General features: G+C 40.2%; 1 protein-coding gene across 2 annotated transcripts in view; it reads right to left on the bottom strand.

Annotated features, from left to right (window-relative positions):
* The window catches only part of LOC133621633 (zinc finger protein GLIS2-like), an 85888-nt gene extending 74067 nt beyond the window's left edge, over positions 1-11821 (bottom strand). For both annotated transcript variants that reach the window (XM_061983843.1, XM_061983844.1), the window contains exon 1: positions 11441-11821. The gene's annotated coding sequence lies outside the window, so the exon portion shown is untranslated. The remainder of the gene's footprint in view (positions 1-11440) is intronic.
* Positions 11822-12348: the final 527 nt, after the last annotated feature.

The following is a 12348-nucleotide window of genomic DNA, read 5'->3' as shown; positions in this document are numbered from 1 at the left end:
TTTCTGTATAACGCCATTTTGAAGAGGCGGGCCACCGACATCGCATCCTGTTTATGTTTTGCTCGAGGTACTAGCCTTGCAGTGCCACCAATGAGATATGGATTGGCTCACATGTATGGCAAAAACAAGTCGACATTTGCAACCGTTATCAAAAGGGACGTTAAAATGGTTGCTGGCTTTGTCGAAGGAGTTAAATAACGCAAGGACGGAGAGAATGCGCAAGACAATGTACAAAACACAAAACCAGTGAAGTTAGTAAATAAGAATACAATAATTTAATGATAAATCCCTTTCAACCTATTTTCAATTGAATAGACTGCAAAGACAAGATAATTAACGTTCAAACTGGTAAACGTTGTTATTTTTTGCAAATATTAGCTCATTTGGAATTTGATGCCTGCAACATGTTTAAAAAAAGACTGATAAAGTTGAGGAATGCTCATCAAACACTTATTTGGAACATCCCACAGGTGAACACGCAAATTGGGAACAGTTGGGTGCCATGATTGGGTATAAAAGCAGCTTCCATGAAATGCTCAGTCATTCACAAACAAGGATGGGGCGAGGGTCACCACTTTGTGAGCAAATGCGTGAGCAAATTGTCGAACAGTTTCAGGACAACATTTCTCAACGAGCTATTGCACGGAATTTAAGGATTTTACCATCTACGGTCCGTAATATCATCAAAAGTTTCAGAGAATCTGGAGTTTAGCAGCATGCCCATGACCTTCGATCCCTCAGGCATTACTGCATCAACAAGCGACATCAGGAACACTTCAGAAAACCACTGTCAGTAACTACAGTTCGTCGTTACATCTGCAAGTGAAAGTTAAAACTCTACTATGCAAAGCCAAAGCCATTCATCAACAACACCTAGAAACGCCGCCGGCTTCGCTCGGCCCGAGCTCATCTAAGATGGACTGATGCAAAATGGAAAAGTGTACTTTGGTCTGACGAGTCCACATTTCAAATTGTTTTTGGAAACTGTGGACGTCGTGTCCTCCGGACCAAAAGAGGAAAAGAACCATCCGGACTGTTATAGGCGCAAAGTTGAAAAGCCAGCATCTGTAATGGTATGGGGGTGTATTAGTGCCCAAGACATGGGTAACTTACACATCTGTGAAGGCACCATTAATACATACAGGTTTTGGAGCAACATATGTTGCCATCCAAGCAATGTTATCATGGACGCCCCTGCTTATTTCAGCAAGACAATGCCAAGCCACGTGTTACAACACTGTGGCTTTATAGTAAAAGAGTGCGGGTACTAGACTGGCCTGCCTGTAGTCCAGACGTGTCTCCCAATTAAAAATTTGTGGCGCATTATGAAGCGTAAAATACGACAACGGAGACCCCCGGACTGTTGAACAACTTAAGCTGTACATCAAGCAAGAATGGGAAAGCATTCCACTTGAAAAGCTTCCAAAGTTGGTCTGCTCAGTTCCCAAACGTTTATTGAGTCTTGTTGAAAGGAAAGGCCATGTAACACAGTGGTAAAAATCCCCCTGTGCCAACTTTTTTGCAATGTGTTGCTGCCATTAAATTCCAAGTTAATGAATATTTGAAAAAAAAATTTAAGTTTCTCAGTTCCAACATTAAATATCTTGTCTTTGCAGTCTATTCAATTGAATACAAGTTGAAAAGGATTTGCAAATCGTTGTATTCTGTTTTTATTTACGATTTACACAACGTGCCAACTTCACTGGTTTTGGGTTTTGTAGATAAGCTGTTCCTAGTGCAGCTAAATGAGAAGCAGCTGGTCGGTGATAACATTTCCGAGGCTATCATTTGAGAGCATGTTTGCCATTTATGTGGCAACTTGATGTCCAAAAGTGAGCATGCTGGAACCAGCACGGAAGAACCAATCGAGGCGAGTTTGGGAAAGTTTCAAAAGCTCAGCCGGGTGCCGCATGCCCGCTAATGGCGAAGCTGCTCAGACAACTTAGATTTTATCGGCAAAGGGGGATATCTACCAATCTTTGAGGATAGTGATAAGACCGAACTTTTTGGAAAAATATGCCAAAGGGGATGTTAATTACAGCGAAGGAGAATGCAGTACCGATAGAAACTGCAGGTTTATGCTAACTCCAGCGGTGGTTGGAACATGTCCGGGGTGACACTATGCTTGTTTACCTCCCCCAGACTGTTCAACAAATGTTACAAATATACAAAGTGAAAGGATTTTCCTCTTTTGTTTTTTTATTGTACAAACGTAGAAACATGTTTGGTAACATTTTGAAGTGCCCCAAACGGGACTTGTGCGTGTGTGTGTGTGTGTGTGTGTGTGTGTGTGTGTGTGTGTGTGTGTGTGTGTGTGTGTGTGTGTGTGTGTGTGTGTTCTGGCAATGCTTTCTTAATGGAGACATCACTCTGTTTACACATGCAGTCACCCTTAGGGGACCTCTGACGGTATGGGGACAAAAAAACAGGTCCCCTAACGGGAAACCTTTTTAAATGATAGTCAGATCCATTCTGAAGATGCCCAAGTGATTTGTAAGCTTTGGCCCATAAAACATGTTTACTGGTTAGTTTGAGTGTGAGACATTATTACCTTAAAGTATGATTCACATTCAGAATTGTCCATCCTTCTATATATGGTAGTTGGAGTTGCAGACAACTTCATTACTGCTAAATAGCAGTTTTCAGTAATGTCACAGAAGATGCAGGAGTTGCTTTAACATTTAAGTGGTGAAACTTCCTATAAGAGGACAGCTGTAGTGCTGTATTCTGAGGATCATGTCATATTTAATTTGAACTTTTTTTTTTTAATGGTTCTCAGTAGTCACGTACAAATTTGTGTGAATTATGCAAAATTATTTAAATTTGGTCCCCATGAACCATATTAACTCTTTTCCCCCAGGGTGCCCAGTAAGAATGATCAGCACATTACTTCATCAATCCAGAGAAAATTAAGACGTGCATGAGCTAACCTTTTAGAACCTTTTAAAACATCTATTGGTGTCCGCCAAGGCTGTCTCCTCTCCCCTGTCCTATTTAATGTCTTCCTGGAGAACATTATGGAAAAAGCACTCCAAGAATTCCACGCCTCCGTTACCATCGGAGGAAGACCCGTCTCCAACCTTCGCTTTGCGGATGACATCGACCTTATGGGGAAAAGTGAGGCTGAACTCCAGGAACTGACCACCAGACTGGAGGAGGCGGCGAGAGCTTATGGAATGGAGATAAGTGCAGAGAAGAGCAAGATCCTGGTCAACAGTCACAATCACTTACCACCACCGAACATCACATTGAATGGACAAACCCTGGAGGAAGTAAAGGACTTAAAGTACCTCGGGTCCTTTGTGAGTGAAGATGGCAGCGCCACAAAAGAGATCAGAGCAAGAATCGGCATAGCAACATCAGCCATGACAAGACTGACCAGTATCTGGAAAAGCAATACCATCAGCTTCCAGGTGAAGGTCAGACTCTACAAGTCACTTGTTCTTTCCACCCTACTCTATGGTTGTGAGAGCTAGACGCTGACAGCGGACACTGAGCGCAGGATACAGTCCTTTGAAAGCAAGTGTTACAGAAGAATGCTACATATATCATACAGTGAACACCGGACAAATGATTATGTTAGACAGCTAGTTACCACCCATGCTGGCGAACAGGAACCTCTACTCTCAACAGTTAAACGTCGCAAGCTGACCTGGTTTGGTCATGTCACAAGGCACACCTCCCTGTCAAAGACCATCCTGCAGGGAACAGTAGAGGGGAAGCGGAGACGAGGCAGGCAGAGAAAGGCCTGGATGGACAACATCAAAGAATGGACTGGCTGCAGCTTCCAAACCCTGCTATGAACAGCAGAAGATTGTGAGCGCTGGAGATCCCTGACTGCCCAAGCATCCACCATGACACCCCTACGGCCTCCTAGGCCATGGGATGAGTGAGAGTGAGTGAGAGATGAGCTAACTGGGCAGTGGCCATTTTACCTCATTTTTTTATGCCTCCACAACCTGTAGAAAGAGTGGTCCCCAAAAGTGATGATCAAAAACTTGGTCCCCAATCCAAATGATAACCAGTATGTGTGTGTGTGTGTGTGTGTGTGTGTGTGTGTGTGTGTGTGTGTGTGTGTGTGTGTGTGTGTGTGTGTGTGTGTGTGTGTGTGTGTGAAATTGTATTTCTTCTCAAATTTGGTGGGTGCTTCTTAAATACTGGTGCGCTTTATAGCTCGGAAAATACGGTATCCTTGAATAATTTCTGGACGTAATGCGGGTTTTGCATGACTTAGTTTTCCCCGAAGAATTTTCAGGTTTCCTTTCGCTCATTCATGTTTGAGGGTTATGATGCAGAAGCGGAAATAACACACCAAAAAACTAATAAAATGCACATTTACAAAGTTAATCCTTAATCTTGCAAGATTTGAGGACATCATGCATGTTTTTTTTCCAGAAAATGTTAACATCTTTATGGTTGTCGACTTTGGAGGTTCCGCTGAAAAAAACACCAAAAAGTTTTAAAAAAATAATCCGGTAAATTTTGTTTAACTTTGAGGCATTTTCCGCCCAGAAAATGTTCTAATGTTAATCAGGTTGTTGGAGCTCTTGGAGCAGTGGTTCTTAACCTGGGTTCGATGGAACCCTAGGGGTTCGGTGAGTCGGGCTCAGGGGTTCGGCGGAGGTCAAAACACACCCGACTCATCGTGTAAATAAAAACTTCTCCCTATCGGCGTATTACGGATACGGCAACAGCAGAAGTCAGACTGATTTGCAGGTGTGTAATATGTTGTGAGTTTATGCACTGTGTTGGTTATGTTACAGCTAGAATTCACCAAGTCAAGTATTTCATATACACATATATATATATATATTAGAGATGCGCGGATAGGCAATTATTTCATCCGCAACCGCATCAGAAAGTCGTCAACCATCCGCAATCCACCCGATCTAACATTTGATCAGAACCGCATCCGCCCGCATCCGCCCGGTGTTATATATCTAATATAGACGATGCAAGGCATTAGTGAGGTTATAAAGCTTTTGCCTGTTAAAGAAAGGAGACTGATCCAATGCAGCACAGACATTCGCGTGCCACGCTGTCACGACCCAGACGCACACCAGTGCGCAATCATATGGGAGCCGCGCTGAGCGCACCTCCAAGCGCGTCTCGCTGCAGGCGACGGCCGGGTATATGGGCCCGACGCTCCAGCGCCATCCATTTTCAGGGCTAGTTGATTCGGCAGGTGGGTTGTTACACACTCCTTAGCGGGTTCCAACTTCCATGGCCACCGTCCTAGCTGCTGTCTATATCAACCAGGGTGAGCCCCACCCCTTTCGTGAGCGCACTGCGCGCGGAGTGACCCCTGTTACGCGCCCCCGGCAACAGGGGTGGCGGGCAGGTAAGCTGCGCGGGCGGAGCGCGCGGAGTGACCCCTGTTACGAGCCCCCGGCCACGGGGGTGGCGGGCAGGTAAGCTGCTTACCTGCTGCGCGTGACGCCGGCCGCGGCGACGGCGGACGAGGGGAGGTGTCGGTGCGGTGGACGCTGTGGTGACCCTGGACGTGCGTCGGGCCCTTCTCGCAGATCGCCTCAGCTACGGCTCCCGGTGGGGCCCTCTCGGGGGAAGGGGCCTCGGTCCTGGACCCCGGCGAGGCGTCCCTTCTCCGCTCCGTAAAAGTGTCCATCTCTTCTTTTTTTGTTCTTCTTTTGTGGCATATGCTGCAGGTGCCTGCTCGTTTTTCGTATGTGGGTAACAACATTTAACTATGTATATATATTTCCGAATTGGTTTAACTGCCACCCGCCTGAATCTATTTAAAATCTAATTTTTTTTTAACCACCCGACCCGACCCGACCCGCGGATAAAATCTAATTTTTTTAAATTTCATCCGCCCGATCCACGGATAATCCGTGGACTCCGCGTTTGTGCCCGCAAACCGCGCATCTCTAATATATATATATATATATATATATATATATATATATATAAGAAATACTTGACTTGACTTGAATTCTAGCTATGTATATATATATATATATATATATATATATGTATAAAATAAATACTTGAATTTCAGTGTTCATTTATTTACACATATACACACACATAACACTCATCTACTCATTGTTGAGTTAAGGGTTGAATTGTCCATCCTTATTCTATTCTCTGTCACTATTTTTCGAACCATGCTGAACAGTCTCTGGTGATGCATTGCTGTGTGGCACGCACAAAAGTGTTTTCATCAAATGCACTAGATGGCAGTATTGTCCTGTTTAAGAGTGTCACAACATTGCTGTTTACGGCAGACGAACTGCTTTACGGTAGACAAAAACGTGACTGCTGTTGTTGTGTGATGTTAATGAAACTGCCTAACAATAAACCCACATAAGAAACCAAGAACTCGCCCTCCATCATTCTACAGTTATAACGTGATTGGGCAGGTACGCTGAGGACCTGAGTCCGCCTGAATTTCGGGAGATTTTCGGGAGAAAATTTGTCCCGGGAGGTTTTCGGGAGAGGCGCTGAATTTCGGGAGTCTCCCGGAAAATCCGGGAGGGTTGGCAAGTATGTGCACGGTTCATTTTGTGCACCAGTAAAAAAACATGGTAACACTTTAGTATGGGCAACATATTCACCATTAATTAGTTGCTTATTAACATGAAAATTAGTAACATATTGGCTCTTAACTAATCATTATTAAGTACTTATTAATGCCTTATTCGCCATGGCCTTATTATAACCCTAACCCTCTAACCCTGGCCCTAACCCTCTAACCCTGGCCCTAACCCTCTAACCCTAACCCTAAACAAATAACTCTAAATTAAGTCTTTGTTACTTAGAATATGTTCCCCATACTAAAGTGTTACCAAAAACATATAACTTTGTTTTGAATTTGAAAAAAAACAACATTTTATTTTTCACTAAAGAAGGGTTCGGTGAATGCACATATGAAACTGGTGGGGTTCGGTACCTCCAACAAGGTTAAGAACCACTGTCTTGGAGCTTCAATTCTGCAATCAAGATTCGTACAGTAAATATGGTGTTTACTGTACGTGTTTCCTCCAATCAGGTCATTGGATGAAAGTGGGAAAGTAACTGTCGGGTGTAAAACTTCACCCCCTCTGTTACAGCTCCAGACAGACATTTGCCAAGACGACTTAAAATCCCAAATTCTGTGTTGGTTTGGGTGCGACTGGATGAAAAAAACGCAAAAGAAATGCCGGTTTTTACAGGATGTGTAAAAGAGGCTTAACCCCTCCAGCCCCAACATTAGTGACCTGTGATCTCACAAATAGTCTTCCAGATGAATGGACACAAATTCCCACAGTCAGACTCTGATATATGTGTCCTATGATTAACTGGCTCGCCTTTTTTGCCTGAAGTCAGCTGGTAGGCTCCGTCACCCTAATGATGCAAGAACGTGCAAAGCAATGATACAATTGGGCGGATGACAGTAAACTTGTATCTAAATGACATGAAATGTTTGTTAAACAGGCGTCGCTACACACCTTGAAAAAAAAACTTATGACCAGTGTGAATTTTATCATTTTTTGATCTTCCGCAAATAGGCCGGGAATATTTGTCTATCTATGTTGGCCCTGCGATGAGGTGGCGATTTGTGCAGCTGGGATAGGCTCCAGCACCCCCCGCAATCCCATAAGGGACAAGGTGTAGAAAATGGATGGATGGATGTTTTGAGTTGGAGGAGCGCTCTGCTGTTTCCAAGGACGTACTGCAAAAATTCGAGTCTCTCACAAGTTTTTTTTAACTGAACTCTCGGGCCTCCAGTTGAATGGCGCAAATAATGAAAAAGAGAGGACCTAAAACAGACCTTGAGGAACACCACTAGTAAAACTAAAGAAGTTAAACAAATGATAATTGACTGCATCTGAGGCAAACGGGATACAGCAACACCCGAGTCACATAAATCACAATATGAAAAACATGTGTAACTGCCAAAAAGAAGAGGACTTAAAGGGGTGCCTTGAGGAACGCCTCAGTTATGTAAATCACAAGTTTGGACCCCGGGATTCTATGTTTGCTAGCAAGGTTAAAATGTCAATGGAATAATCTAGCGATGTTTTCACAGTAGGCTCAATATTCGGTACTACACCACCTCTGAAAAGTACCGGTCCACACCCTCCTCAGGAAATACTGTATGTCTCTGGACACATGAGGACTTTGAATATGACCAATGTATGATCCTGTAACGACTTGGTATCAGATTGATACCCAAATTTGTGGTATCATCCAAAACTAATGTAAAGCATCCAAACAAAAGAAGAATAAGTGATTGTTACATTTTAACAGAAGTGTAGCTAGAACATGTTGAAAGAGAAAGTAAGCAGATATTAACAGTAAATGAACAAGTAGATTAATAATGCATTTTCTACCACTTGTCCTTAATAATTTTGACAAAATAATAGAATGGAAAATGACACAATATGTTACTGCATATGTCAGCAGCTAAATTAGGAGACTTTGTTTGCTTACTTATTAATAAAAGACAAGTTGTCTTGTATGTTTACTATTTTATTTAAGGACAAACTTGCAATAAGAAACATATGTTTAATGTACCGTAAGATTTTTTGTTAAAATAAAGCCAGTAATGCAATTTTTTGTGGTCCCCTTTATTTAGAAAAGTACTGAAAAGTGCCGAAAAGTATCGAAATAATTTTGGTATCGGGACAACACTAGTTCACAGTGATCCAAGTTCCTCTATACGACAGAAGCACTCTAGTGTTTTTAGGAATTTGCTGCAAACATGTTTGTATCCCAAGTGAACCTGGGGGCCAGTATGGTGTCATTCCCGAGCCAGATTTGGCCCCGGGTTTGCCAGTTGAATAGCCCTGTATTAATGTCGAGACAGCGTGACGCAAGAGTACACACCAGGCTTTAGGCTAACCTAGCATACTGTTTAATGTGATTGACCCCAAAAGGGACAAGCGGTAGAAAATGGATGGATGGATGGATGGATGTACTGTTAGCGCTGCCGTGTTAGTGTTGCTAACGTTTCTCTCAATTTAATGGTTATTCAGGTCTGCTATTGTCCACACCAAAGAATTTTGGATTTAAGTGATAGGCCCCCAAAGCCCCCCCGCACCCTCCCTTGCAGCAGACAGTGTGGGGGCGGAAGGGGCTTTTATGAAGGACGCACCCAAGAGCAGGAAAAAGACTTGTGTCTGACCTTTAGAGTCACCCAGTATGATGCAAGCAGGCTGCAACCTGCTGCCGTCACTGCGTGAAAACTTCCCAGAATGCAGAGGCAGCTCCCATCTCTACCAGCAGCACAACAACATCAGGTAGGTTGAATTGCATCCACACAGAATAAAGCCGCTCTGCCTCTTAGAGTCCTCAAAAGCGCTAAAGTCCGAGTGACATGCCAACTTGGAGGGACAACAAGGAGTCGTGGTTGGTGTTGAGTGAACTTCTGGGAATTGAGGCCTTAAAGTTGAGGGCGGGGTGAAAGTAAAGGTCTTGTTTTAACAACGTTTTAAAATAGTGAGAGGTTGCACACAGTACCTTTATTCCAGCCAGTTTTGCAGGTAGTAACTAACTGAATATATTCATTCAACGACACAACAGCAAACACCAAAATCAAACATGATCTTGTCCCATTTCCATCATCATCATCATCATCATCATCGCAGATATATTTATTTTGAAAAGGTAAGAAAAAAAAGCAAATCCTATATATTTATATATAAAGTTAAAAAGTTACAGTACCCATGATTGTCACACACACACTAGGTCTGGCGAAATTATTCTCTGTATTTGACCCATCACCCTTGATCACCCCCTGGGAGGTGAGGGGAGTAGTGAGCAGCAGCGGTGGCCGTGTCTTATAATAACATATTGGCTGTTGTCGGGCTTGTGATCAAGTAGTTTGGCTAAATATATATTGTGGGTGCTGGAGCCTATGCAAAAATGTGCATAGGGACCCATTGCCTCCCTGCTTGGCACTCAGCATCAAGGATTGGAATTGGGAGTTAAATCACCAAAAATGATTCCCGGTGATTTAACTCCCAATTCCAATCCTTGATGCTGAGTGCCAAGCAGGGAGGCAATGGGTCCCTATGCACATTTTTGCATAGGCTCCAGCACCCACAATATATATTTAGCCAAACTACTTGATCACAAGCCCGACAACAGCCAATATGTTATTATAAGATGTCTATTAATAAATATATATGAAAGATAGAATACAAATTAATAAATGTATATATGGTTGTTTTTTTTTTATCCAGAATTCAATATTTTAAAGGCATAAAATAGTGTTTCAAAATACTGATTCATTACTTTAAATATATACATAATCATATGTAATATATATATATATATTTATGTATATATATTATACATACATATATAGGTATATATACACTATACATATATAAAATAAAAACAAAAATATCAAAATATACATATTATATGCATATCAAGTATACTTATATAATTTATTTTGTATATTTTCATTTATTTATATATATATATATATATATATATATATATATATATATATATATATATATATATATATATACTATATATATATATATATATATATATAGATATTATATATATATGTGGGTGTGTATATATATATATATATTTATATATGTATGTATATATATGTATATATACACTATACATATATATTTTACATACATACTTATATGTGTGTGTGTAATATATATATATATATATATATGTATATTCTAATTTAATTTCAAAATATACAAATCATATGCAATATATTTTGTATATTTCCATGTATGCATATACTGTGTATATATACAGTATATAATATTGTAAAATGTAAAATTGTGGGTTTTATTGTGTTAATGAATACAAATATGAATAACTATTAACTATATATATATATATATATATATATATATATATATATATATATATGTATATATATGTGTGTGTATATATATATATGTATATTATTTATAATATAAGGCTTTTATTCATGAAATGACAACGTGCAAGATTATTTTTAAATTTTATTTTAATATTACATTTAATTTAAAAAGTTCCCAAAAAATGTATATTTCTATTATGTATATTAAGCATGCATAAAACATCAACATTTTTGTATTATTATCATTGTTTAATTTAAACAGTAAACATGTATTTAATATATGGCATAAGCCAGAGTTCAAGGTGGTGATTAATTGCTATACACTCAGGTTATGAAACATCATTACTTAAACTATTTAAAAAAGTAAAACATAACATTAGTAGTAGTAGTAGTATTGTAAATATTGTTATTATTATACAAACGTTATTGGGACACAGCTGTTTAGTTCCACCACCTGAATCGTATACACCAAGAGGGGAAGATGACACCTTTTTGTTCATATGGTGAATATGTTACAATATTTTATGAATGTGATGATACTCTATATGTTAACCTGGTAATAGTAATATGAAATGAGACGTGTATTATAAGACACATGTGAGTGATGAGGTCTTGTTTGTTTTTTACCTCCAAAACGTCAGCTTCTCCTAGCAGACAGCCTCCTCTGAAGATGCTTCCAACGACACAACAGCGAAAAACACCAAAATCAAACGTGATCTTGTCCCATTTCCATCATCATCATCATCATCATCATCATCATCATCATCATCATCATCGCGGATATATTTATTTTGAAAAGGTAAGGGAAAAAAGCAGATCCTTCCGCGGAGGACTCGTTGATGATGAGAAATACTACTTAAGCGAGGAGTTTTCACGAAAGAAAACCTTGTCCAGGAGATGATTTATGTCAAAGAAGCAAAAGTCAATGCCGATGAAAAAAAAAGCGAGGTGAGGAGGAGGAGAAGAATTTAAAAAAAAGAATAATCTTCCCCGCGGAGGAGCGACGCTCAGTTGCGACGCTGGTCAACTGAGCGTGTAGGGGCGGTGATGAGGGAAGAGGCTGCCTGGGTGGAGACTGACGCTCCAAATTATAATGTTTTTTTTACATTTTGAATGAGGTGACGTCCCACAAAAGTGTAAACGAATTGTGTTGTCCAAAACTAAGTATAGATCGGTAGTCCCCAAACTATACAGCCTGCGGGACATCCTAAGTTTTTATGTTTTTTTTGTTTTTTATTCATCTGTCCTGTCCTGTCCTGTCACTCATGCAAATCATATTGTTGATGTCTATGCCCATATCTGCTGTATAGATATACTTTAGAAAAGAAAAATGTGGGATACTTCTCTTGTCGCCTTTTTTTGTATTTGACTTTATTAAATGTTTGAATATATTTAGTGTTTGGCTAGTAGGGGATAGAAAGAAGAAAAAATAAAGAGAGGGGGAGATTGTGGGGACCTTTTTTGTATGTATATATATATATATATATGTATGTTTATATGTATATATGTATACATGTATTTATAAATATATATAT

Source organism: Nerophis lumbriciformis, linkage group LG25 (genome assembly GCF_033978685.3).
Source record: "Nerophis lumbriciformis linkage group LG25, RoL_Nlum_v2.1, whole genome shotgun sequence".
Classification (NCBI taxonomy): domain Eukaryota; kingdom Metazoa; phylum Chordata; class Actinopteri; order Syngnathiformes; family Syngnathidae; genus Nerophis; species Nerophis lumbriciformis.
This window is presented reverse-complemented; position numbering and strand designations above follow the sequence as displayed.